We start from the raw sequence: 27,882 nt of genomic DNA, 5'->3' as shown, positions 1-27,882 counted from the left end.
GAGCATTTTCAAACCCCATGACACCTTTGGTAAAGGCTGTTCTCCACCTGGAGTGCTCGCAGGTCAGTGTTTCCCAGTTGTCAGTGTTTATACTATATTTTTTAAGATTTGCCTTGAGACAGTCTTTAAACCTCTTTTGTTGACCACCAGCATTACGCTTTCCGTTTTTAAGTTCGGAATAGAGTAGTTGCTTTGGAAGACGATCATCAGGCATCTGCACAACATGATCAGCCCAACGAAGTTGATGTTGAAGAATCATTGCTTTAACACCGGTGATCTTTGCTTCCTCCAGTACACTGATATTAGTTCGTCTGTCTTCCCAAGTGATGTGTAAATGTTTTCAGAGACTACTACCCATGATGGCCATGTTCTGCTTCCACTGTTGGAGGCAGTATGCCTCTGAATACCAGTTGATGGAAATCACAAGTTGGGGGGGGGGAGTGCTGCTGTATGCAAGTCCTGCTTGCAGGCATCAGGTTGTCCACTGTAAGAAAAGGACGCTGGAATAGATGGGCCATTGGCCTCGCCCAGCAGGTCTTGTTGTGTTCTTAACATTTTCAGTACACACATTTGCCTAGAGATGAAAAAGGAGTGGTTAACCTGTGATCTTCCAGATATAGTTGGACTCCAGTTCCTATTAGCTACAGCCAGCATGACCAATATTCAGGGCTGATGGGAGTTGTAGTCCAATTGTATCTGGAGTCGATTACAGTGGTACCTCAGGTTAAGTACTTAATTCGTTCCGGAGGTCCGTTCTTAACCTGAAACTGTTCTTAACCTGAAGCACCACTTTACCTAATGGGGCCTCCTGCTACTGCTGTGCTGCCGGAGCACGATTTCTGTTCTTATCCTGAAGCAAAGTTCTTAACCTGAAGCACTATTTCTAGGTTAGTGGAGTCTGTAACCTGAAGCGTATGTAACCTGAAGCGTATGTAACCTGAGGTATCACTGTATTCAATATTTAGATGGAATGTTCTTAGCGTAACATGTGTTTCCATAGGAAAGTGCCTTATACTGAATCAGGCCATCCAGCTCAATATTTTCTCTACTGACTGGCAGTGGACCTCTAGGTTTTCAGAAGGAAGTCTTTAGCTGCCTTACCTGGAGATGCCAAGGATTGAAACTGGGACATGCAAAGTAGGAGCTCTCTGCCACTGAGTTACGGTTCCTCTTTGGTTGTTCAGAGTGTATGAACTTGAGACACTCACATGCAAAAATATATTGCTCATGATCCTTTGACTGGGGGGCAAACCGCCTAGCACTGCACTCATTTTGACATGCACAACATATGGAAATGAAACGGAAGGTTCTGTTTGCCAGCCCAAATGGGTTGCCTTGAGTGGAATGCTTTGTGGATTTCATCAGCCTGCAGAAGGCAGAGCAATGCATCTACTATTGTTTTCCACATGGGGAGCATTTTGGAGGAGATTCCATGGGGAACGGCTGTTTGTCATATGCATCATCCCTACTGCGGGGGGGGGGGGACGATTGCAGGAATGTGGGCATCAGCATCTTGCTATCATGCAATTCTAATCTTCTTACTTGGCTAAACTGTCGTGCCAGCAGCAGTTTCTGTCTGCAATATCAACTCTTTATGCAGCCATTAAAAGAGGCAGGTTGCTCATTTGTCTTGTCACCTGTGAGTTTTTTATGGCCTTTTCAGAGTCTTCTCAGTAAATGCTGTGGAACTAGGCTTTGCCTCTTAATTGCACATGCATTATAAATACTTTGCGTGTGTGCACACACACGCACACACACACACACACTTTGCAAAGAGTGACTGCAAACTCAAACGGTTTCCAGATTCCTGAAGATGTAACACCTATGGCTTCACTCATGGTGCATAATGGCATTACATCCAACTTGCTCATTTCGCATGCTTCATTGCATTTATAATTTCCCCCTGAAATTAACTTCTTTCCCTCAACTGCCTCACTTCCATTTTCACTTTATAAAGCAATTTGCAGTTTCAAAATGGTTTTGATTGTTTTGCTTACAGAACGGTCATTGGGGGGCAGGCTGGGGTGATGATCAAAAGATGTATCAGACTTGCTGCATCTGTACCTAACACTGCTCATTTATCTAGTCCTTTATTTCCTTACTGGCAAAACTGGCCTGTACAATTTTCAAAAGGGTGGTACAATCAAATTGGCATTGGCATTCAGAGCTGTGAGCCCTATGATCCAGAATGGCACAGGGTTGGGGTGCCAGGTGCTTTCAGATGAGGACGTAGGGTGTGGAAGACCCCAGTGGTGGGAAACAACCTGAGAGGGAGGAAGAGACCTTGCTTCTTTGCCTTTAGATGCTGAGGAAGAGGGAGAAGATCCACCAGCTCTTGGTCCTGCCTCTTCCATGGAGTAGAGAGATTCCCTAGCAACATGGGAGAGTGTCAACCATCCAGGAAGGGTGGTTGGACAGCTGGAGGGGGAGGAGCTGGGGGCTGACTTCTATCCTGTCACCAAGAACTCAGCACCTCTACCATTGGCAACAGACCCACATCTTCAAGTGCACCAGTCTTGTAGGGAGAGGTTCATGAGTGAATGTGCTATGTCTCACCTTTTAAAGCTGGGAAGAAGGGCATGGCCATTTGTTGGGACATATTTGCAATTTTTGTCTGGTCCGTAATCCCCGATGCTGTTCTCAAATTCTCTCTAGCCATGCCATGGGCTAACCTGTTTGGTTCTAAGCCTTGAATAAAGCTTTCTCTCTTGCTTGTACATAAGAGCCTGTGTCATAGCATTTGGGACGGCAGTCCTGACATTCAGGGACATTGAGTGGATTTATATCAAAGCTGATGGCCTCACGGAAATGTGGTCATGTGATTTTGTCTGTGAGTCCAGATCATAACTCGGCCCTCATGCACTATAAATTTCTCAAAAGTAGGGTGTTGATGGAATGAAAAATACAGTTTGAACTACAGTCAATAATAAAAAACACAAGTCAAGGTTAGCTCAGAGAGGCTTATACTGTTTTACCATATGGCAAAACCCTCTTTGTTTAGGAGGCTTTTGGTTTCTCAGATATATATTTTTTAATCTGATGCCTTTGTTTTGTATGTTAACTCTGTTTATATTACAGGGTATCTTTGTATACATGTGTTACATCATATAGTTGGCTTTCATTGTTGTCTGTTGCCCTGAACGGGCTATAAACTTGAGAAAGGCAGGATAGAAATCTTCATATAAAACAGAGATGGGGAACTTGTGGCCCTTCAGCTCCCATCAGCCCCAACCAACATGTTCAAAAATCAAGGATGATGGAAGCCATAGTCCAGCAACAGCAGGAGGGCTACAGGCTCTCCATCTCTGGTATTAAATAAATAAATAAATGACATACCAATCTGGTTGCATGGTTGGTCTTTAGTCAGCTGTTAGCAGATTTAGTCTGTATTAGCAGATTTCCTTATAACTCAGGGATCACCAGCCTTTGGGGGCCAGTGGGCACATCTGAAATTTTGATAGAGCACGTGGGCACCAGTCACAAAATGGCTACTGTGTTCAATATTAATAATCTGGATTGCTGTTACTCTAGGGTTTGACAAATCAGCTTCCTTGAAAAAAATCTATCATAAATTGAATGTTTCTGAAGGGCAGAGCTCAGCTAACCCTTTTTTTTTTTTTTTTTTTTGCTTTATGGGATGATTTTATTTCTTACATGAATATTGAGGCACACGATCGCTCAGTGTCACCAAAATATGCAAACATCTGGCTCATTTAAGACCTTATAGAACCTTTATTTTCAATAATGATGGAACTCACCGTTGGTGAATACTTTTATATACCTTTATCATTTGTAAAGGAAATTTTTGCATGAGTCAATAATTTAGTATCCCTTTGGAGCTGCTCTGTATCTTTGTACTTTTGTCCTTTCAGACTGTGACGTTCTATGGGTTTACATTTTTATTCTTTTCTTTCTTTTTGTCATGTTTGCAAACTCTGTTAAAAAAACATTAAAAAAACAAACAAAAGAGACTGCTATGGGGTGTGGCATAACGCAAAATGGCTGCCACCTCTGAAAAGCAGAAAATAAGCAGAGATAAAATGCTCTCCCATGCTTTCCTATCAGCTACTCCATCAATGGGGGGAAAGGCACCACTTTTCACAGAGAAAAGCTCTTTACAGCTCTTCTCTCTTCAAAATGGATCAAAGGGTGGGTATCCAGTTCTGGCATCCAATGAAAAATAGGCATGTTTAAGGGTGTGAATTTCATGCAGGAAAGGCTTGAGGTAGTGCAAACAGGAACTAAACAGAAAGGTCAAACAGTCTCTTGAGTATTGTGGAATTTTGAGGGGATATTTACCAAGACTTTCACAGGCACCATAGGAGCTATGGTGGGACCTGTTGGCCTCCATAACTCACCTCCTGCCAGAAATTACATGTGTTCTCTCACCAACAGCGTAGCTTCTCATCTTGAACTTCATGATGAAACTTGGGTCATTTATGCAGAGCATTCTGACTAGAGTGGAGCCATGTGTTCAATAGGAAATGGCCATGTCTGGCCTTGGAAATGTCCAGGCAGCTGCAGCATGGCTTTAGGCAAGCTTGCAAACATTTGGATTCATCTCTGACCCCTCCAGCTCTCTTGAGCCTGCTTCTGGAAAATAAACTTGGAAGGAAATTCGTGCTATGCTTCCCTCCTAGCCAGAAAGACCACAAGGACAGCTTCTTCAGGGGATGATCCCAGCTGCAAACAGGAAATGCAGAGCAGTGCGAGAATGAACAAGTATATTCCTATGAACATTCTGTCCACCCAGTGATGTTTAATACTACAGTGCTGTGTGTGGAACTTCTAGAAACCAAAAGGTTTCCAAGTATCTTTCAACTGTAAATTCCCCATGTAAATTCCTTGCCTTACACAACTGGAAAATAACCATACTACAAAACCCATTTCCATCCATTTGTATCAGCATCGAATGTAACAATCCAGTGTAAAATATTTCCAGGATAGGAAAGTGTGATTGTGTGCATGCACTTTATTCATTGTGTCAAGAGTTTTTGAACTGGGACCCTGTTCTGAAACAATAGCAATAGCATTCCCAGAAATGCATTTTGCAATTCAAAGCCACATACATTTGCATAAGCTTATTCCAAATGTCCCAGTTTATTTCGGTTTACATTCTTTCATTTATTTTTCTTGTTGCACTTTAAAAAAAAGATGGTGCTGCTGAGGATTTTCCATGTAAAATCCCACCCCTCCTCTATGGCCTGCTCATTTGACTGCAATCAGTTTAACCATATGCATTGATCGGATGTGGCATTCAGCCTGCCCTGGCTTACGCTAATTTAATCTATGCATTCTTTTGGTGTGCAAAAATCACATCTCACAGTCAAAATCTATCACTTTACTCTAAGCAGACGGTGAGCTTAAGTTATAGCCTTGAGCTACAAGTTAAAAGCAGACTCCCACAGCTCCCCCATGGTACATCTCTCTTATATTTTACAGGCAACTGTGATAATTAAAACAGGAAAGTGAAAAGGTTGTTTGTTTGTTTGTTTGTTTGTTTGTTTGGTCTTTGCTTTTGTATAGCATCATTTTGATTCTTTCTGTCTCTTTCTCTCTTTCCCTTTCTCTCCCTAGTCCATAATACGAGCCAAGCCCTTTCTGAAGGAGGCAGCTACAAGTCCAAAATGCTGCATGGACAAGCTTTAAAAGGTAAGTGTCCAGCTATCCAAGTTGCCGTCCAATATAGCATATGGTGGGAAAGAATGCTCTCTGGGTGGAGCAAAACACTGATTCCTACATTGCCATGCTGATTTGGGTTGGTTGAGGTCAGCCAAATGTCAGTTTGGTTGGGATTGCATTTTTCTTCTTGTTGACCTCAGATCCACCCATGTCAGGAATATGAGGAAATAACTAGGGATGGGGAAATATGTCAGTTTCAGATCTCTGTTTCTCATTTCCCCCATTTTCCCCATCTTAAGTTCAGTTCTGCAAATTTCCACATCAGTTCACGATCTAAAAAAATAAGTCTTCATGAAAAACCGTAAGATTTTAGCGTGAATTTCTTCTAATACATGCACATTTATGTGTGCAGTTTTGCCTAATATACACATTTGTGCAAGGCATTTTTCTGTTATATTATGAAATTTGGTGTGTTATTTCTACTAATATATGTATTTATTATGCACATTTTACACTCATATGTACAATTTTGCACATATAACTTCACTGGAGAATTTGCATTGCAAAACTTAGGGGTGCAAGTTTTGAAGGATGACTGGTTCAGTTCACATCTTGCTTAGGCAAATGTTAATTTGGGATGCAGGTCTCCTTACCAATCTCCACAACAACCCTGTGAGGTAGAATAGGCTGAGAGGCAGTGACTTGCACAAGGCCACCCAGTGAGCTTCATGGCTGAGTGGAGATTTGAACCCTGGTCTCCCAGGTCCTAGTCCAACACTAACCATGATAATGCAATGGCTCTTAGAATGGAGGTGATCTGCCTAAGGGCTATGTACTTCCTTGTAAGGTGGGTGGGGGGAATGTTTTACATCTATCAGTTTATTTTGATCTTCATTAAGGATGAATCTGCCTAGGTCTCTTAAACCTATAGGTGTAAAAAATGGGAAGCTACAAGTTGCAATCTCCTCAGACATAACCATCTGCTTTTCACCTCTTTCCAAACTCCTGCCACTTACATTAGGCAAAGCGGCCTTCAAAAAGTTCTTATTGTTGTTCTAATTAGGGGGTAAATAAGTAATGTTTCTTCCCCACTCACAAGTTAAGGCTGCCATGTGTAAAGGTGAATCTTACGATTGTGTTGGTAGTGTTTTTAAATAAGACATAGCCTTTGAGTCAACAGGGCAAATTGACAACAAATTTAGAGTGGGATCGGAAACTCTTTACCTTTACAAAATCCCCCCTTTTAACCCGAAATCATTGTTCTCATGCAAGTATTTCCCTTTCATATGTTCAGGACGGCTGGGGGGTTAATGCATGTAAATTTCCATATGTTTTAGGCAGTTTACTTTTCAGATTTATAATAATAACAATTACAATTACAAAACCAAAGCTGTTCAGCCTAACCCCTTTCCCACCAAGCCCTTCGGTAATATGTAGCCAACTGGCTGTGAACCAGAATTGCTATTCCCCTGTAGAGACTTTCAAACATTTATTCATAACATGGATCACTAGCAAACGCCTCCAATCCTCCAGTTGCCTGTGCGTTAATGAACATCTGCTAACGTTTCTTGCTAGTTCAAGGACTTTGTGGGTAGGCTGGAAACTGAGGACCTAATTTCCCTTTATGCTACCAGAGGGAGGAAGGGGGAAAAGAGAAGGAGGTTTAAGAGGGGGCAGCCACAACATCATTCACCTTGGTTTGGGTCAGGGTCTGTAACATTTTCTTCCATGTGAGTGTTTTTGATAATACTCACATTAACATAAATTTAAGAACATAAGAAGAGCTCTGCTGCATCAGGTCAGTGACCCCTTTGGTCCAGCATCCTGTTCTCACAGTGGCCAACCAGATGCCTATGCAAATCCCTCAAGCAGGATCTGAGCGCAACAGCATTCTGCCCACCTGCGGTTTCCAGCAACTGGTATCGCAAAGCGTAGAAAATAGCCGCCTGGGTTAGTAGTCAATGATGGCCTTATCCTCCATTGGAAAATACACATTTGCAGAGCCAATTGGATCTGGACTAAGGGTACCATCCTACACCCACTTAACTGGGAGTATGTCCCATGGAACTCGACAGTGTCTGGATGACACCACATTGGTTGCACTTGTTTTTTTAAAAAATAATATTTATTACTTTTAAAGCTTACAAAAAAGAAATAAAGGAAAAAAGACAGGAGAAAGAAAACAAAAAAGAGAAAAAACAATACAGTACAATATATAAACAATACAAAACACAACCTTAACACATTAAACTAAACACAATAAACAAAACAAAACAAAACAAAAACAATTTAAAAACATACATCATACCTTTTCCATACTCTATCTTTCATTCCCTTGTTTCATCGGCCTCCTCTCACCTCCCTTTTTGTATTCTACTTCTATTAATTGTTTCAGCAATTCCTTTCCATCTTTCTCTATTTTCTGTCATATAAATGTCTTAACATATTTTTAATCTTATTTCCATTAAAACTAATACAGTATATATATTTAAGCTTAACTCCTTATAACATTTCTACTAAGGCCATAAAATTTCATTCCAACATTTTTCTATCACTCATTAATTTTACAGTATTTCTATATACAGACTTTAAATTTTCCAATCCTCTTCCACCATCTCCTCTCCCCGGTCTCGGACTCTGCCAGTCACTTCCGTCAACTCCATACAGTCCATCAACCTGGAGATCTTATGTCCGAGGCTCTTAACTCTTTCCCAAGTCCCTTCTGCAGGTCTTCTTCATATTCTTTGATGCTATAGAGCAGATCTTGGGAAAACTCCAACTTAGCAATATTTTTATTCCTCCTCGACAGGTCAGCCAGATTTCCATAGTTAAAGCTAAGATCCATAAAGTATTTCAGGACATGTTTCAAGATTCTTCCAAATCCAAAGGCCCCCAGAACTCCAGTCTCCTCCTGACCCAAGTCCATGTCCCAAAATTCAGTTAATCCCTGCATGGAGGGATCTTTCCAGCTTTCCTTCTCCAGTCCAGGCTGGGCTCCGATCCTCAAAATCTGACTTTTTCTAGATTCAATCATAAAAGGCCTCAACTTATAGTCCTCAATTTGCCTCTGTAAGGCTGAGGCTCCCACTTGTATTACTTTAGGTTTGACAATAACTTTTTCCTTCTCCTTCTCCACAATTTGTTCTGCTGAAGTAGATTCCTGTACCAAATCCTGAATAATTTCTGTATTGGTGCTCACTTTTTGTCCCAAATTAATCACTTTTTGTCCCAAGTTATCAATTTTAGTAGTCATAACATCGGTCTTCTTGTGAAGCTGTTCCAACAAATAGCTTATCTTACATAATGCAGTCACTAAGGCTTCTCCTGTCGACATTCTTAAATGGTCCAAGGTTAATCCCTCATTCTCACAGTTCTTATCCTGCAGCTGGAGATTCCCCAGCTCCACTCTTGTAACAGTTTCCAAAGCTCCCTCTAGAGGGAAACAGTCTCCACTTGTATCAATCCTTTCAAGCACTGTTCAAAAAGTAAAGTTAGTTTCAATTTTCAGTTACTTTTCCTCCTTTTTAAACGCAGAAGAGGACAATGGAAACAATATATTTCTCTTATTTAACTAACTGTCAACATGTTTTATTCACAGTCAATGAACTCTCCCAAAACGTCAATCTACTGGCAGCCCGTTTCCAGGTTCAGAGCAGTGGTAATTTAATTTTTATCACTCTCCCCTGCAGGCTTACATGATCCAAAATTTCCCCCCTCTTCTCCTGCTTCCAAGGGGGGTTTAATGATTTTAATCGATGGAAGTTTAATCCTTTACATAAGGCTTTCCAAGACCTTAGCTTGCAGCTTCTTTGCTTCAATCTATTTACAAAAGGGGAAGGCAGACTTCCTGTTTGAAACCTTCCCGTTTCGGTACCAAATTAAGACTTTTGTAGATCCAATTTTCCGTTCTACTCACGGGTAGTTGTTTAAAGTCAAATTGTCCACAGGAAAAAGTCAGCGCTCTCCGGCAACAGCAATGCGGCTTCACTCCGTGAAAAAAGCAGTCAATTTGAAGCACCGCGCCACTCACCCCACGTCGCTCCAGAGCCCCGAAACCGGGTCTCCCTGTGAGTAGGGGAGGCGCAAAAGGTGCCAGCCGAATCCCACGTTCACAGGCTTTTCCCGCCTGTGATTTTAGTGGGTCTCCTCCTTTGCCGTGGCGGTCAGACCCTGATTTCCACAGAGCAAATTCCTCCCGATTGGAGGAACTCCACCATTGTCGGAGGTGCCAACCCGGAAGTCCCACATGGGTTGCACTTGATACAGTGCTTCATAAGCATTATATCAGTAATCCTTACAACAGCTCCTTCTTCTTAGCTATTTAATAATAATAATAATTCCACAGTAATATTTTTGAAATTGCATTGACTATTGTCAGAGAACTTTCTTACCTCCAGCTTATGCTCTCAAGGAATCTGTCTTTTAGATTCAAGAAGCCAGGTATCGCCAAACATTTACTTTTATTTTTAAAAAAGAATGTTTTGGGCAGCTGATATTTTTGCGATTCATTTTCTGTGCTGACAATGCTTGTTTTAAGAAACGGGCGAAAAACGAGGCCTTTGAATGAAATAAAATTATATTGAGTCTTTTTCACTGTAATAACATGAAATGCAGGCTCCATATTTAGAAAGGGTGGACCCCTATCCACCCAGATGTTGGGAATAAATGGGAACCGCTACTGCTATTTTGCCTTGCTGATGAACTTTCCTAGCCTAGGTCATCAGATCAGTCATCCTCAGACCCCAAGACATGGGGATGCTTATGTGCTCTCACCTTTTGTGTATCAGTACAGCATCTGTACTGATAAATCTGTACTGTACCGGCAGGAAGGTAGATGACGTTTTAGTGAGCTGCTCTGGTTTCACCAGAAGTGGCTTAGTCATGCTGGCCACATGACTCGGAAAAACTGTCTGCAGACAAACATCATCTCCCTCAGTCAGTAAAGTGAGATGATCACCATAACCCCAGAGTTGTTGGCGACTGGACTTAACTGTCAGGTGTCCTTTACTTTTACCTTTTTACAGCATCTGTAATAGACCAAAACAAATTAGCCATGTTTCCCCACTAATTGTGATGGCCTGAGAATCCGATTCAGAGGCTGAACCGGAGGAATCCCAGCCTGCACAGGAGTCCCCGCCTCCAGGACTGGGGCAGGGCCTTAATTCTGAAGCGCCTGCATCTGTGCCATATCCTCAGGAGCAGGCACCAGGTGAATCCACTCTGGCTCCAGAGGTGGTTGAGGACTCAGTGCCTACAGGTGAGTCTCCCCCTGGGCCCAGTAACCCTTCAGCCTCTCCTGAACTGCAGAGGCTCAGGGCAGAGAGGCGAAGGGAACTGGTTTCTCCCAGGAGGAGTGCTCGCCTTAAGGCCAGGAGAGGCGGGTCTCCTGGGGGCCGGGACCGCCCCTGGCCTCAGAGAATATAAAGGCCAGTCAGCCCGGTCCCAGGTTGTGGGAGCAACGTCGTTGATGAGCTGTTTTGGCCAGCATCCAGTCCTGTTCCCCCAGAGTTCCTGTCCTTGCCCGGCTTCCCGCTGTGGACCCCGCTTCGCCCGAGGAGGACCGTCTGCCGACCCTCAACTCAGGTCCTGGACCTCGCCCCACGGTAACCTCCCCCCTGGACCAGCACACTAATACAAAGTGCATGGGATCAGCAAAACAAGAGTTTGTATTAGAAACAGCCAGTGCCTGCCAGTAATAATAATTATTTTATTATTTGTACCCCACCCATCTGACTGGGTTTGCCCCAGCCACTCGGGACAACTGGAGTATAACAACCTGTTCAGTATGCACTGGCTCACTTCAGCAATCCAGTTCAAGCAGCCAGCCTAGTTACATGTGCTTATGGCCCAATGGCATAAATGGAGTTTAAGTATCCCTTACTTTGTGCTGGTCTGTGTGCTTACAACCGAACATGTCCCCCCCCCCCCTTAGCCATTCTGCATCCTCATTATAACTGTGGTATAGCATTGCTTTCTTTTATGTGTTGTAAATTTAATATGGGTTAGGTTTTGTATCATATTAACAGAGTCATTCTTGGGACCCAGATAATTGATTCTAGTGGTGATGGGGGAAACTTTAATCTGTACACAATCATGAACGCAACACTAAGGGCTAGCAGAACATACAGTAGTTTGGTTTTTCAGCAAGAGCCCATTGTGGGTCTCCTTCAGAACCACAGGAATATGCTCTGTTCTGTAGAAGTTATAGCACTGGCTTTTCAACAGGCAGGAGGCACACAGTCCATGCATCATGGGGCTTTACTTGATATTATAAATGCATGGAACTTCTTTTTGTTCATGTCGTCTCCCCCATCCTTCCTCTGTGCAATGTCTAGACAAGCACAATACAGGCCATGTCATTGCCTCACTCTGACTGCTGTCAGTCAGTAATGTGAGGTGGGCAGTGTTAGGAACTGAGATATGAAAGCTAGGAGCTAAATGGCAACTTAAGCCTAGGTTATGGGCACAACAACGGAATGTCTAGGCACACTTTTTAATAACAAGAATTCAAAGCTGAAAATGAATGAACTGCAGCTAAAATATTAGGTTCATTTTTCACATGGTGTAGTCTTTCCCCTGCCCACCCCCCTAATATTATTAAGAGGGTCTCTTCTCCTGACTTCAGAGAGTAGCTGGAAGTGGGGAGGCAGAAAAAGGTCCTCCTTTCCTTCCAGTTTTAATCTGAAATCTTAGGCGGAGTACTGCGCCCAGAGCTCAGAAACTGCTTGTGCTAATGAAATTTCCTGTTGTAAAATGTGCCTAGAACAGTGGGAGTTTCGAACACTGGAGGTGGGACAATGCATAGCTGGCTTGACACCATGTCCTGCAACATATTTGCAAGTAAGAGCAGGGTGAGACACATGGAGCAGTGGCAGTTCTGCATCTCATAAATCAAGCCTTCAGTGCCAAGTTACAAATATGGAACATCATATGGTACAACCATATGGGTCAGAAAACCACATGTTTCTCTTACTCTTCTCTGTATGTCTTTGTCCTCTCTCTCTGCACCTAGAAAGCTGGCATATCAGAGAGAAGTCATGGCTAAAGCCCTCATTAATGGGCTTCTTACAAGCAGGGCACTTTCCAAACAAAGGAGAATTCAGCTTGCAATCCCTCACCTGTATACTTAAGGAGCTGGAAAGAAATGAAAGGCCACTGAGTCAAAGGTGGAACCAGTCTCTCATTAGTCCCACAGATCAGTCTGTGTAATCCAGGCTCTATATCCCACAAACAGAAAGCCACTGGTACTCCAGGGAGGAATCTACCAAGGAGTTCCCTCCACGGGATTCGACTAAATAAGCTAAGCAAGGCCTCCTGGTCTAGCTGTTACCTACTCTGTACTCAGACTTTTTCTTTGTGGTGAGTTTCCACTCGTGCTGCAATAGCAACAAATCTCGCCATGTGAAGTAAAAGTAATCACATTGTTTCCTTCCACTCACTGGCACCCACCATTAATCTTGAATGGGCATTGTGTAACTTGGAAAGTGAGTGTTTCTAAAAGTTGAAAATATGGGTGAAAACTCACCATGAGGTTAGGGTTATTATTTTATTTTACCACTGATTTATCATCACCTTCTAAACCACTATCCGGGCAATTTACACAGAAGATAATAAAAAACAAAAAATACATTTAAAACAAGACCAAAAGCCCAACATGCAGAGACACTCATGGCAAAGGCCCATGGGAAAGCCAGCTGGGAAAGCCAGTCAGCTCTTGGGAGTTTGGATCTAGAACACTGGAAGGCTGGGCCTAAGGCATGGGTTACAGGGTAAGGTAATATCAAAGTGAATTGGTGAAACTTGGGCCTGGACATCAAATGTGACCCTCCAGACATTTCTGCCTGGCCCTTAGGACTTTCCCAAGTTTTCACCCTTTCCCCTCAGACCACACTGCCCATTGAGCTTGCTCTGCAACCCCTCAAGTATTTTTGCCAGGCTGAAATGTGTCATTGTACAGTACTGTAAAAAGAACTCCCCCTCCCACCATATGGAGGACTGAGAGATATGTGTTTGTCTCTCTGTGTATGGAAGCTTTCAGCTTTTGCCTGGATGGAATGTGGCCTATCATACAACGGTAAGAGTCACATCTCTTGATCTACCCATTTTTGCCTCTGTCCGCACCCACCACTGTCATGTGGTCCCGGGGAGGCTGCCCATTGGTATGAAAATGTTACTCCACTCCTCCGTGCACACTTTGTGTCAATCAGCCAATCAACATTCATTCAAGAACTGGGCTAGAGGTTGAATCTGAGAGCCATTCACACCATCTTAGCAACACACTTGCGGTGCTTCCTCTGGAAGACCTATCCCCCACCCCTTTGACAACAATACAGAAGGTGTGTTTAACTCAAAGAAGCAAGCTAACAGGAATGCCCTGACTTATAAGAGGAAAATGTGTTGGCCTCCGAACTGTCTTCGTAGGTTTCAGAATGCCAAAAGTTAAAAAATATATATATTAGCCAGCAAATGGGAAAGAAAACAACCCTGCCCCAATTTCCTGGAGTGGGACAGGGAAACTTTCTGTCTGTGTCAACACCCAATGAAAACAAGCTGGGCATTTTATTTTATTTTTTAAAAAAATCAATGAATACCACACATTTTTCCTGACACTTTAAGATATGTTTTCTTTCTTATGTTGTTAAGACCCATGAAAACACACTTGCCATCAAAGTGGTGAGAGAATAGAATGGAGCTTTTCATAGGTCTCCTCTAATTGGAGTAGTAGTGAAGTTGATATATACTTTAGCTCTAAGAGACCAGTGAACTGGTTTCAGACTGAAGTGTGAGGAACACAAGATGGAAAATCTGATTTATCTTCTAGGGCAGGTGCAAACCTCTCAGCATGCAAGGTAAACAAAACTTATTCCACTGAAGTTTCCTGATAGTGTTCCTATTCCTCCTCACTCTCCTGGTTCATAGGAACCCCTTTTGCTGACACCAGACCTCACACAACCTTTCCCTGGACCCAGACTAAACCAACTGCACATTCTCAAACATTTGAAAGGTCCTTAGTCCCAAGTTCTTTCCCCAGTACTGTCTACATGCGGCTTCCTACAACCTACGCACTTAATTTTCATAACATTCAGCTTCCAGAAAAAATAATACATGCCTTTTTTTTATCCATAGGGGTGCGGAACGCAAACAGGATTGCTTGGAGGTTTCTCATGCCAGCCTCTTATGCATGGGTCTACAGGGACTTTGGAAGACACGAGTCTGCCAAGGTTCTTCATGAAGAACTCAAGGAAGGTATGATAACATAGTTCTGAAAAATCTCAGGTAGAGTCCACTGCACTTTCAGATCTAATGCAAGTTTAATGAAAGTGGTGACAACAAACAGAGAAACAAAAAGCACCCCAGTGCTTGGGGAAGACATCAAAATGTCTCACAGATGCCTGAATCTCTAAGTGCTCCAAGCCTCTCATCGCACTTCAAGGCACTTGGAAGTTTTTGTGTGTTCAAAGGCGAGGCTGTATCGGGTTTAAACAGGACTGGCTGGGAAGCAAATGACACTAGAGAAATCCAGGCTAGCATATGCAGGCCAGCTGAAGAGCTCAGGCTTCCTCTGCCTTTATTATAACCCCAATTACTTCTGCAATATTTATGAAATGTTTGGAGGAATGCCTTAGAAATGTTATGTGAGGAGGGGAAAAAAACATTCAAGGATATATGAGGCAAAAGGCTTAGCGACTTTTTCGATGGTTTTTTGTTATGTAAAAATTATGTAATTTCTCCCTTTAAACATGTTAATGCCAACCCCTTCCAGTAGTGGGTCATTTCATCTCTTAAGTAATAGTTGTAACTTTGGTATGAATGATCACCACTTTTAAAAACAGTAGTACTATGAGCAACACTGCAAATGCAACCCTCACATTAATATTGGGTAAGATAACACATCTGCCTATCTATTGATCAATCAATCAATCAATCAATCAATCAATTGATTGCTCTACCCTATACTGTCGTGGGTGGTGGGGTGGTGCAGCAGGTGTCACCTGATTTCTGGTTGCCCGTGTCACTGCTGCATCCAGGGACAGATGGGGTGGGTGGGAGCAAGATTGTGTTGACGTCCACATAGTACAGATGCACAGATGGGTTACATAAAATGCTAAATGAAACAGTTCCTCAAAAAGCATTAAAAATGCTATAAAATCTATAAAGGCATGTTGCTTCTGACATATATGAGCTGAATCTGATTAAGGTCTTGTTCAGATTATGATACCACTTTAAACAGTCATGACAGAAGAATCCTGGGAACTGTAGTTTGCCGAGAGTATTCAGGAGACCTCCTATTTCCCTCCCAGAGCAACAGTTACTGCAGTGGTTTAGCAAGCAGCCCTTCTTCCCACGAAATATGTTTCTCCCAGCACAACTGTTGTGTTGTGTTCTTCTGTTGTGCAGCAGTAGAACTGTCCCATCTGCTACCATAATAGCCCTTGGGCTGGCAGATTGAGAGTGCCCCTCCTCTCCTCTCCCCTTCCTTCCCTTCCTCTCTCTCCATTCGTGTGTGTGTGTGTGTGTGTGTGTGTGTGTGTGTGTGAGATCTGGGCACTATACAAGACAGAGTTAAAAATATGGGTATTTGCTTTTAGGAGGTGTTTAAAGGTCTTTCCTGTCTCTGTCTTGCTTATTATTCATGGGAGGGCATTCTGGGAGGTGGGTGCTATCACTGAGAAACGTACCCTTCCACATTGTCATCAAGCTGGCCATGGAACGGCCAGCAGGGTCTCAATGGAAGATCTTAAAGATTGATCTGTACTAAGGGAGGTGGTCTGCTAGTCCCGAGTTGATTCAGGCTTTAAATGCCAGCAGTATAACCTAGCACTTGGCTTGATAGCTAGCAGGCAGAGATGACTATTGATAAACCCCCTTTTTTCCTATTCAACACAGTGCATGATGTTCTATTAGAGTTCAAATAATGTATGGAATTTGGGCACCTTATTAATCACCTCCGGACTCTCTGGTCTAACCCCTGTAAATTTGAGTATAGTGCTCTTCTCTTACTTTCTGCCAGGGACTGGGAAACATTGTTTCATGCTCTAAATGAATACAAATAGCCATGGCCAGAAATGGCATCCAAACACGGCTGCCCTCTGATTAGTGCAGGTCAAGGGCAGGATGTCTCGCTGAAGGTGGATGCTTCCCAGTGTACCGTAACTTGGAACAAACCTAAAGCAGGTTTATGACACAGCTGAGAGAAGGCATTAATGCAATAGACTTGGTAATTCAATCATTTTATAGAAGTTGATCTGTCCTTTTTATTACAATTATTGTCAGCCGGGGTGTTTCATTCCATCACTGAAAATAAACATCATCTATCATACTTGCAAAGATTAGCCTGTGACAGATCTGTCTCTGCTTTGCATAAATGTGTATTAATGCCGGCTCTGTCTGAAGGGGAGAGAGAAGTCTATATTTCACAAGAATGATTAGACAGTGTCACTGCTGCTTTAAGTAATGTCTTTTCATGACTGATAATCAAACTGTGAAACATCACCACACATGCGCACACATGCAAACACGCACACAAAAGAAAAAGGAGCAATTTACTGCCTGCGACTTGACTTTGCTTAGTTTAAGTAGAGTTGGGCACAGCGGTGCAACTGGGATTGCTGTGGCTTGTCTACAATGCTTGGAGGACTGTGCGTTGTTAGTACTGTTTTTTCACATGTGTCCATGAGGAGTGGGCTATAAATAATATGAAATCTAGATTAATAAACCTTTAAAAACTCAGATTCCACCAATGCTTTTCTTTTCTGCATCTGTCTGGCTGGAATCTTGTGGATGCAGCCTGATTCTGCCTCCCACTAAACCAAGCGCTCCTGGCTCTGTGCAGAACACACAGGTAGCAATAATATTTCTGACCCAAGGCTTTACGGGTTTACAGTTGAGTCTATGCCGATGTGGACTTCCATCACTTGGTCAGAGCTCTGCTTTTACACGGAACACTGTACTTGAAAAGGGAATGCTTTACATCTCCAGGTGGGCATGAGAACACACTTTAATAGCTGCATCACATTTAATCTGTGCTGATCTCAGACGGCTTTATACTCTGCTAGTGGTCTTCAGACTTTGATCTGACACTTTTTTCAGAAGGTGTCCTTCAGAGCTGCCAAACTTCTCTTTCAACGCACCTGAACATAAAATAAGCAGTTTGGAGACTTTAAAAGGAAACCTGGTGCAGGTGTTTGCATAGCTCTCTTTGCTCTTCTAAACATTTGTTTTTAAAAATTATTGTGATAATATATAATAAATTATATACAACTTGCTGTTGCTGCTAAAATCTCTGCTTGCTCTTGCTCCTGAACTTCAGCCTGCATTTTGAGCTTTCGGGAACCTCAAGAGAGGTTTCGTGATTTGGGGGCCACATTTTTTTTTGAAATTGGAATTTTCTTTCTTTCTTTCTTTCTTTCTTTCTTTCTTTCTTTCTTTCTTGGTACAAAAAAAGGTGGACTGTGGCCATTGCTTGCAAACAAACACAATTGAAATAAGCAACACCTACCTGTTGGCAGTCCCTTTGTGATTACTTGTATTGTTTATAATCCAGTTTTATTTTCCACCCTACTTGTAAAACAACAAAAACATACACATGTCCCTTGCTTACTGGGGAACTCTTAGTAGTAGTAGTAGTAGTAGTAGTAATATATTATTTATACCCCACCCATCTGGCTGGGCTTCTCCAGCCACTCTGGGCGGCTTCCAACAAAATATTATAATACCGTAATGCATCAAGAGAGCCATGCATCGCAAAAATTGTAGAGATGAGAGGTTGGTACAAGCGACCACTCCTAAGGGAAAATCAAATTATGTCTGGCCACTAGAGGGAGCAGCAACTATATTGTTTAGCCCTATGACGTGGTACATAAATGTGCCTTGTGCGATATTAGGGTCCCAGGCTTCTGATACAGATGCTGTACTTCAGGAAGATGTTCAAAGATCACAGTTGAGCCTGAGCTAAATACAGTAAGGCTTAGAATCTAAAGCAGCCCTACACAAGTGGTGGCACACCAAACCAAACCAAATCACACCCTACTAGCCAGGTGTTTTGAGCTGCTGAGTGCTTGACAAATCCATTATTTTGTGGGCTTTTACAATCATATTGGGGAGCAATGACCATCAAGGTGGGTTGCTATGCATGGCTGGTGGGCTAATTTTCATCGTGGCAAGTCGCAAGTTGCGGAGGTCTGCCTCAAGCCTCCTACTTTGGAAATCATTCCATTGAAATACACAGGGCCCCTTCCAAGTGAATATTGTCAGAATGGGAATATAGATCTGATCAGTACCTGAATATAAGGTGTGTCTATGTTCTTGCCATCTCAAGATAACTGAAAAGCTGCCGAAGACCATTCTAACCAGTAATCCACCGTGGTGGTGGTGGTGGTGGTGGTGGTGGAGAAGAGCCTTGATAATGATTGAGCTTAAGTTTGCCTGAGTCTGTTTCCTGCTCCCCTGCTGTGGCCTGCAGTCCATGTTATTCATGTCTCTTAATGGGCATCTTTCATTATCATTATCCCTAATAGAGCTTTATTGTATTAGTTACACTTAATTTAAATGTTACTGAAGCATTGAAAACAGATTGCAGATGTTTTCAAACAGATGTTATCTTAATGTTAAAACAAAATCATGAATATTTATAGGGTATTATTGTCTGGGCTGCATTAGTCTGCTTCAACAGGAATGTACGTGTTTCACTTCTTTTGAAGGAAATGCTCCAGAAAGGTGAATTAAAAACAACTTCTTGGCAACTTAGATGTAGTTCACGTGGCCTTCCTGAGGGAAGGGAGGCCCCATCATCCCAGTTCTGCATTTGCTGCCATTCATTGTCCCAAACCTGAGAAGTTCCAAGAGAGACATGAGCCAAGGGTAATGTGCTTTGGGTTGGTTTTTGTCTTACACATTAAGGAAAGGTATTTCAGGGTTTACTTCTGGCTTTTTTGGCATACTCCCATGAGTTATGAGGTGTTAGACCTCTTCTGTGCAAAGCTAAAATATCCTTTGGCGTTCCCTATAGGTTGTTCCTTCCCTCCACTTTCCCATGTTTTCAGTGACTCCCAACTACAAAACCGAGAGACATCTCTCTCTCTCTCTCTCTCTCTCTCTCTCTCTCTCTCTCTCTCACACACACACACACACACGGACAATCTTATATAGGCAATGGTATTCTAAACACTTGAAGCAGGTAACAGTTACCCCCCCAAAACAACAACAACAACAAGATTCTGAGGGAATAAAACCCTCAAATAAAAATCTTTCCTTTCCATAAGCTGCATAACATGGCCCAGGCTAATAGTAGCAATTCGAACAATTACTTGAAGGAAGGGAGTCTGCAAAGTCAGAAAGTCCAGGGGCACAGCTTACCGAAATGCTGACAGATTATTGAAAGAATCAGAGACCTTGGCCCATTACCATGAATGACATTAGCCCCTGAGGTGAAACCCAGTGAGGGGCTAGGCCACCAAGGCCTCATGTGCCACCAGGGCTGCTCATCTTAGCTGGCAGTGTGCCCAGTGCAAGATTATGGTGTGCCAGGCTCCAAGTTCCAGGCCAGAGGACTACCACTTTGAAGATCTCCACTTTCCAGTAAGGAGGTGGGTTTGAGGAGGCCTGGCTAGGCTGAGGACTCATAGGTAGGTTTGGGGAACCTGTGGCTCGCCAGATGTTGCTGGAATCCAGCTGCCATCAGTCCCAGGCTTACAGTCAGAGATGATGGAGGGTTATAGTCCAGAAAACATTTGGAGGGCCAAAGTTTCCCCAGCCCTTAAACATTTCTCCGGAACAAGTTGTCTCTTCCCTGGGTCCTGTCCAGGGTTCTGAAGAATCTGTCTCTGACCACCTTTGCTTACAGATTCTACTTTTTGTTGTCATGCACAGTTCCTGCCTATTAGTCCTGTGCTCTTTATTCCTGTTCCAGGTCACTGCCAGATCCCCAGATCCCATATTTGCAATGATAGTACCCAATATTCTTTTCACTGACTCTGTGCTAATAGAGATTCCCTCTCCCTCACTACCCCGCTGCTTCCTGCTTCTGTGCTTTCCACCAGACCTGGCTCCTCCTTCCCTCCCAAAAGTCCTCTGCTCTGAGTAGGAGGGTGCTTCTCTCAAGTCTCCCTCCCTCCTCCTCCCCTATTTATATATGTGCAGTGCATGATTAGCTGGAATTGTGTCCCAGTGTGTTGAACTGGGTTTCACTCCCTAGTTAAATATGTGTAGGTTTGCAATCTTAGTTCATTTAAATTCCAACTTTCCTCCATCAAATTCAAGGCAATGTGTAAGGGGTTCCCCAGGTGTATTCCCATCTAGGACCAGATCAGATTTGGGCTTCCTTAGTTTCAGTCGTATGGCTGCTCTTGTGACTTTAGACCAAGCTTCTTGGTTCCTTGAAAAGCTATTCCTTCACATCTTACCCTTTAACAGAGAATGTGTGGCTCTGCTTTTCCCTGTTATGTGCTTTCCATCCTGAAACCCCTTACAAACATCTTCAGAACAACCAAAGCAATATGCCTTCTGCAGCAGCAGCCCCCAGATCCTGGCCTTCTTTGTCCCTCCCCCACCCTTCAACAATGTGAATATTTTGAGCACATTTACATTAAAGAAATTAGATTCAGGTAGGTAGCTGTGTTGGTCTGATGCAGTTAAAATATATTAAAAAATTAAAAAATTGTCCAGTAGCACCTTAGAGACCAACTCTAAGGTCTCTAACTTAGTTGGTCTCTAAGGTGCTACTGGACAATTTTTTAAATATATTTTAAAGAAATTAATCACTGTTAATGCTTTCTTTGTTCTCTATCATTTTGTGGAAATACAGAAAAACTAATCCCCCCCCCCCGTTTTTGTTTTTTTAGTGCCCAGCCTCTTCCACAGCAGATGCAAATCTTAATAACATCTGGGAAGCATTTTGCAAATCCATAATTCTGCAACATGTTGAATGAAAGCAAAATCGCCCCAGCCACCCTGTCATATCCTATTGATCTCTCCATATCCTTCAGCAGCCGGCATTCACTAATAAAGTGCAATACGTAGCTCTGCAGTTTAGAGTTACATACCCGTAACTAAATAACTTTGTAATCAATGACAGGCCATTTTCAGTTGATGCCTTAAAGACTTTGCTTCATCTGCAAAGGAGATAAAATGGCACTTATTGAGACAGGCTGGGACTGGAATGAACAAGCCTTCTTGGTATTATTGCTAGCAAGAGAGAGTTGCTGAGTGAGTCTAAAACACCTTTTCCATATTAAAAGCTCTGGTATGGTTGTTCCCCTGCTGAGTTGCTCTCACGCTCGTCTGGTAACATCTTCTGCCCACATGGTTTCAGTCTGGCCTTTTACCAAGGTAGCAACCCTGAGAATTGCTGTTGCTTTTGCTAGGGTAGTTCATAACTATGGAGGGGGAGAATGGGGTTGCACCTGCCATGATCATGCATGTTGTCATGCCATGCTCTACTTCCACCATTGGAAGCGGTATGTCTCTGAATTCCAGTTGCTGGGAATTATGAGTGGGGAGAGTGCTCTTGCACTCAGATTCTGCTTGTGGACTTTCCATGGGCATCTGGCTGGCTGTTGTGAGAATAGGATGCTAGACTAGATGGGCCTTTGCTCTAATCCAGCAGAGCTCTTCTTATGTTCTTATGCCCCCTGCTGACTGTGCATTTGATGAGCAGGAGAAAGGGCCCTATGCCAATGTTTTCCCTGCATGCAATGAGGGATTCTGGGCCAGCAGGATCTGCACCACCCACATTTGCTCTTTGTGCCTATCCTGGCATGTGGATAGGGTCTCTTCTCAAGCTTTTTGAACATGCAGCTGTTGTGGGATAACCAGCAATCTGAGAAAAGACTTTTTCTCAAGTAGTTCAACCAGAAAACCCAAACACAAAAGTTGTTGTGTTCTTTTGGCAAAGTTGTTGAGCTTCCCCCACAAAAAAATCTCTAAAAAATCTCCAAAATATAAAATGAATTTTTGAGCTACTTTTAATGAAATTCACCAAAAATCTACACTTCTGACATGGATTTTCCAGGACACTTCTGCGATTTCCACCCGGGCACTGTTTATATGGGCTGAATACCAGCTATGTATTCTTCTCCTCTGGCAATCATTCGTAGCTGAGTAAGATTGTCTTCCATAAACACGGTTTTAACTTTAGCTAATGGGGCCTCCCACTGCTGCCGCACCGGCGGAGCACAATTTCTGTTCTCATCCTGAAGCAAAGTTCTTAACCTGAGGTACTTTTTCTGGGTTAGCAGAGTCTGTAACCTGAAGCGTATGTAACCCGAGGTACCATTGTACATAACTTTGCTTCCAAGAATTATAATGTATATGATCTTAAATTCAGTTTTGTGCAATATTTGCAATATGGTTACCATATTGTAATTCAATTTATTATTTTTTTTTATTTTAATTTTTTATTAAATTTTGACATAAATATATTTCACAAACATACAAAAGACAAAATGAAAAAGAAAAAACAGAAAAAGAGAAAAAAACAAACAAACAAAACATGAAATACATACAACTTTGATGACATTGATCGACTTCCCTTTATCTCGATTTCGGAAATTATTATCTTGTTTATCTATCTGCTGTGCCTATTCCTTGATGAAACTTTTTACGTAGTAAGCGTTATCTCATGTAATTCAATTTATTAATGACAACTTCATTAAGATCCAAATATTGAAATTTTGCTCAAATTCAAAATTGTACAAAAATTCACTGTAGCTTAGTGTCACCTACTATGCAATTATATTGCAGGCTTTCCACTGTCATCTTCTGGGGCTAAATACAATGTTTTGAAACAGTAGTAAACATTGGGAAACTTTTGAAAATATCTCCATGCATTTACCAGCATGCTGAAAATCTGTTTGTTGGTGATGTTGTATGACATTGGTTTGCTTCCAGAATATTACCTGCAATTGATCACTCCGTATATTGTTTTGAATGAAATGGGCAGAATAGACTATAACAGATGGACATATAGTTTAAGCTGACCGAAGGGACAGCATGTTACACATTGGAAAGCTACAGTTCTTGCCAGGAAAATCAGAATAGTTATTTATGCTTCTGTCTTTTGAATATAAAGAATGAAGCAGTATAATGAACTGAATGAAACTTTCAACAAACCTTTTAAGTGGAGATTCTTAATAATAATTGATATCTGTGTTGGATCCAAAATGATAGAAGTGCATCTTTCTTTTGAGAAGACAATACATAGCATAAAGTGTGTCTGAGATTATATGAAAGCATGGCATGTCTCTTTGGTGACTATTCTACTTATGCATAGAATGTTACTAAATCTGCAAGTGGAAATCAAATCTGGATTTACTTCCTTTCCTAGATTGTTCAAGAATGGAAGCCACGTTGCTTGACTCTTTTGCAAAGTTAAATAAAGCACAGTAATTCAAACACTTTTTTTTTAATTATAAAAAACCCACACATATTTCTTCTTTGAAAAGCCAAAACTCAGTATGTTCGAACACATTTTGAATGATGAAAGTTCTGCATCCGGTGAATGTCTTAAAGATCAGCCAAGAAAGGAAAAATGTTCACTGCTTTATAAAGAGTTACACCCTTGCTCAAGGACGGAATAGTCCTATGACCTTTTCTCTAGCCTTTTGTATTGTTAATAGCTAAGGATATTTCTTCAATGTTTCCTCAGTGATTAGAAGATGCATGTTTGAGTGCAACGTTTTGACTAGTAGCTGCTGATCAAACCTCATCTGCTTGTATGGGGGTCTTAGAAAATGTTTGGCAGCCAGATGCAGTGAGTGAAGGGGACCCAAATCTGGCTTTTGCTGCTGATAGCCAAGGAACCTTGTCGGGTTTAATGGGTATACTAATGGGTAAATTAGCACTGTTTGTCAAGTTGCCTGCCTCTTCCCCTGTGCTTAGGTCCATATTTATAGATGAATAAATGCTACTGGAGGTGTGGGGAACTTTGGCCCTCCAGATGTTGCTGAACTATAACATCATCCCTCACCACTGGCCATGTGATGTCTGGGGCTAATGTAGTTCTCTGCCTCTGTACTGCTGCTACTGCTCCACCACTGTCTCCATACGAGGACAACTGACCATGTAAATAGCTGCCCCTAGAACTGCCCCTGAGATGCACAATACTATTAGGATGCTGTAGAAGATTGCCATATAAGATCATGCTGGGTTGTGTGTGTCCTTTGAAAAAGCTAGGGGATTCTTTTCAGTAACTCCCCTGTCACCAAAGAGCTTGTGCCAATTCACAATGGTTGCCAAAGAGCGATGATCAGTCTTGCACGCAGCTGCAGTCGTCAACATCATGACTCTTCAAGACTTTCGCTCTATACCATCTTTCTGCCTTGACCTCCTTTTGCATTTCACATCTGTGAGCCTCTCGATTTCATCTTTCTCTTTGGAAAATCATCATTATTGGACAGTTCCCATCTCTTTTGGGCTCGAAAAAAGAAAGTGCTTTCATCCAGCGTTGATTTGCTCTTCATGCTGTGTGGTCTAATCCTTTTTCAAGTTTGTATGAGGCTAGGAAAAAGGCAACACTCCTCTGCTAATGCAAATGAAAAGTAATATTTGTGCTAATTTAAAAGGTAAAACACCTGACTTCATACACTGAAGCCTTTGTCCCTTCTGAGAACTTTTCTCTTTTCACAGGATGAAAAGATCTTCATTTAAATCAGGGGTGGCTCACTTGTGTCCTTCCAGACGCAACTCCCATCATCCCTGACCATTGGCTAGGATGGCTGGGACTAATAGGAACTGGAGACCAACAACGTTTGGAGGAGGGGCTCAGGTTAGCCACCCTGATTTAAATGCCTCTGTGCTACACACACATGCTGCAAAATCCTTTGCACACCATATTGTACTCAAGTAGCTACCAGTTTGCTTAGTTTGATGGCAGATTCATACTGATTTGCAAATTAATTTTGTCTCTTTGTATACCGAGGGTGTGCACAACTTATTTAATTTGTAATAAATGCAATTAGAGAAATGAATGAGCTATCAAGATTTTTAGAGTATGATCCATCAATGTTGGCATAACTTGTAATCCTGGTCATTATAAATAACAAGGGTCTTTTGCAATATGGAATGCAATTTCCCCTGCAGTTTGTCTCATTACTTTATGACATATGGGTTAATATTAAATTACAATGCCTTAATTTTCAAATCAGAGCTTAATTTATAAGTAAAAGGTTAATAAATTGCCTCTGCAGAAGCAGGATTTGGTGTGCATTTGTTTGGAACAACCCCCTCCCTTTTGACATATTTTCTCTAGATTGATCTCCATCCTTACCAGTGTCATTTTCTGCCTAGCAAACTGGAAGCAGAATGAGAAAGATTATGAGGCGTCCCAATTTTGGCTCTGTATGACTTTGCAGGGGAAATAGCTCAGTGACAGAGCATTTGCTTGGCATGCAGAAGGTCTGAGGTTCAATACCATGGCATCTTCATGTGGGGCTGGGAGAAACTGCAGTCTGAAAACTTGGAAAGCCACTGTCAGTCAATATAGACCATACTGATCTATGTGGACCAGTGGTCAAGCTTCTATGTTTCTGAAAGACTTCTACTGTAATTCTGACAATGGTCTGAAAGCATTGGTTGTAATTACACTGTTGAGTTGAGGCAGGTTTCAGCCTGGTTAATGCTTTGATAGGAGTCCGCTTAGGAACTTGTCTAACAGTGCAATCTTATGCATGTCTACTCAGAAGTAAGCCCTACTGAGTTGTATGAGTTTCTTTGAAAATTTTGTGGGGTAGTGCATACACACACACGCGCGCGCGCGCACACACACACACACATGCGCGCGCACACACACACACACACACTTGTTGTTGTTTAGTCATGTCTGACTCTTCGTGACCCCATGGACCGGAGCATGCCAGGCACTCCTGTCTTCCACTGCTTCCCGCAGTTTGGTCAAACTCAAGTTAAGTTAGTAGATTCAAGAACACTGTCCAACCATCTTGTCCTCTGTCGTCCCCTTCTCCTTGTGCCCTCAATCTTTCCCAACATCAGGATCTTTTCCAGGGAGTCTTCTCTTCTCATGAGGTGGCCAAAGTATTGGAGCCTCATCTTCAGGATCTGTCCTTCCAGTGAACACTCAGGGTTGATTTCCTTCAGAATGGATAGGTTTGATCTTCTTGCAGTCCATGGGACTCTCACGAGTCTCCTCCAGCACCAGATATCAAAAGCATAAATTCTTTGGCGATCAGCCTTCTTTATGGTCCAGCTCTCACTTCCATACATCACTCCTGGGAAAACCATAGCTTTAACTATACGGACCTTGGTCAGCAAGGTTATGTCTCTGCTTTTTAAGGTGCTGTCTAGGTTTGTCATTGCTTTTCTCTCAAGAAGCAGGCGTCTTTTAATTTCGTGACTGCTGTCACCATCTGCAGTGATCATGGAGCCCAAGAATGTAAAAACTCTCACTGCCTTCATTTCTTCACCTTCTACTTTCCAGGAGGTGATGGGACCAGTGGCCATGATCTTAGTTTTTTTGATGTTGAGCTTCAGACCATATTTTGCGCTCTCCTCTTTCACTCTCATTAAATAATAAATAATAGGATTTCACCTCTGGTAAAGGTGTAAAGCAGGGGTGGAGAACCTTTGGAGCTCTAGATTTTGGTGTTTTCAGTGTTAGCTTGTAGCTCAGTCATTTTTTTTTTTTTTTTAGGTACCCCTGCCCGTACGGGCCAGTCTTGACAGACTCTGGGGTTGTGCGCCCATCTCACTCAAGAGGCCGGGGGCCAGCGCTGTCCGGAGACACTTCCGGGTCACGTGGCCAGCGTGACAAAGCTGCATCTGGTGAGCCAGAGCCGCACACGGAAACGCCGTTTACCTTCCCGCCAGTAAGCGGTCCCTATTTATCTACTTGCACCTGGAGGTGCTTTCGAACTGCTAGGTTGGCAGGCGCTGGGACCGAGCAGCGGGAGCGCACCCCGCCGCAGGGATTCGAACCGCCGACCTTTCGATCGGCAAGCCCTAGGCGCTGAGGCTTTAACCCACAGCGCCACCTGCGTCCCTTAGCTCAGTCATACTGACATCATATATTTATGGTATGAAAGAAAATGATGTGACTGTTGTAAACTTTGATTTTTGTTTTTGGAGGGGTGTGAACTTTTTTTTTTTGAGTGGGGAAAATATTCACCATGGGTTGCACCCTGTAGATTTTAATATAGTCAGGCACTAGATAGTTGCCAATACACTGGGATTCACGTTGTACAGTGTGACTGTGGGCAGTAGAGAGAGATGGTTTGAATGAGTTTTGGAATTTCCTAGAATAGGTTGTGA

The 27,882-nt window shown here is 42.5% G+C and overlaps 1 long non-coding RNA gene across 1 annotated transcript; it reads left to right on the top strand.

The window, feature by feature from the left end:
* The first annotated feature begins 5,594 nt into the window (after positions 1-5,594).
* LOC307212501 lies at positions 5,595-21,581 on the top strand. The gene is made up of 3 exons (XR_013837019.1): positions 5,595-5,652; positions 14,749-14,868; positions 21,462-21,581. It is a non-coding gene; the product is annotated as an uncharacterized lncRNA (long non-coding RNA).
* The last annotated feature ends 6,301 nt before the right edge of the window (positions 21,582-27,882 follow it).

This window comes from Podarcis cretensis (assembly GCF_951804945.1).
Source record: "Podarcis cretensis genome assembly, chromosome: 1".
NCBI lineage: Eukaryota > Metazoa > Chordata > Lepidosauria > Squamata > Lacertidae > Podarcis > Podarcis cretensis.
The sequence above is the reverse complement of the archived record's forward strand: the minus strand, read 5'-3'. Positions and strand labels throughout refer to the sequence as shown.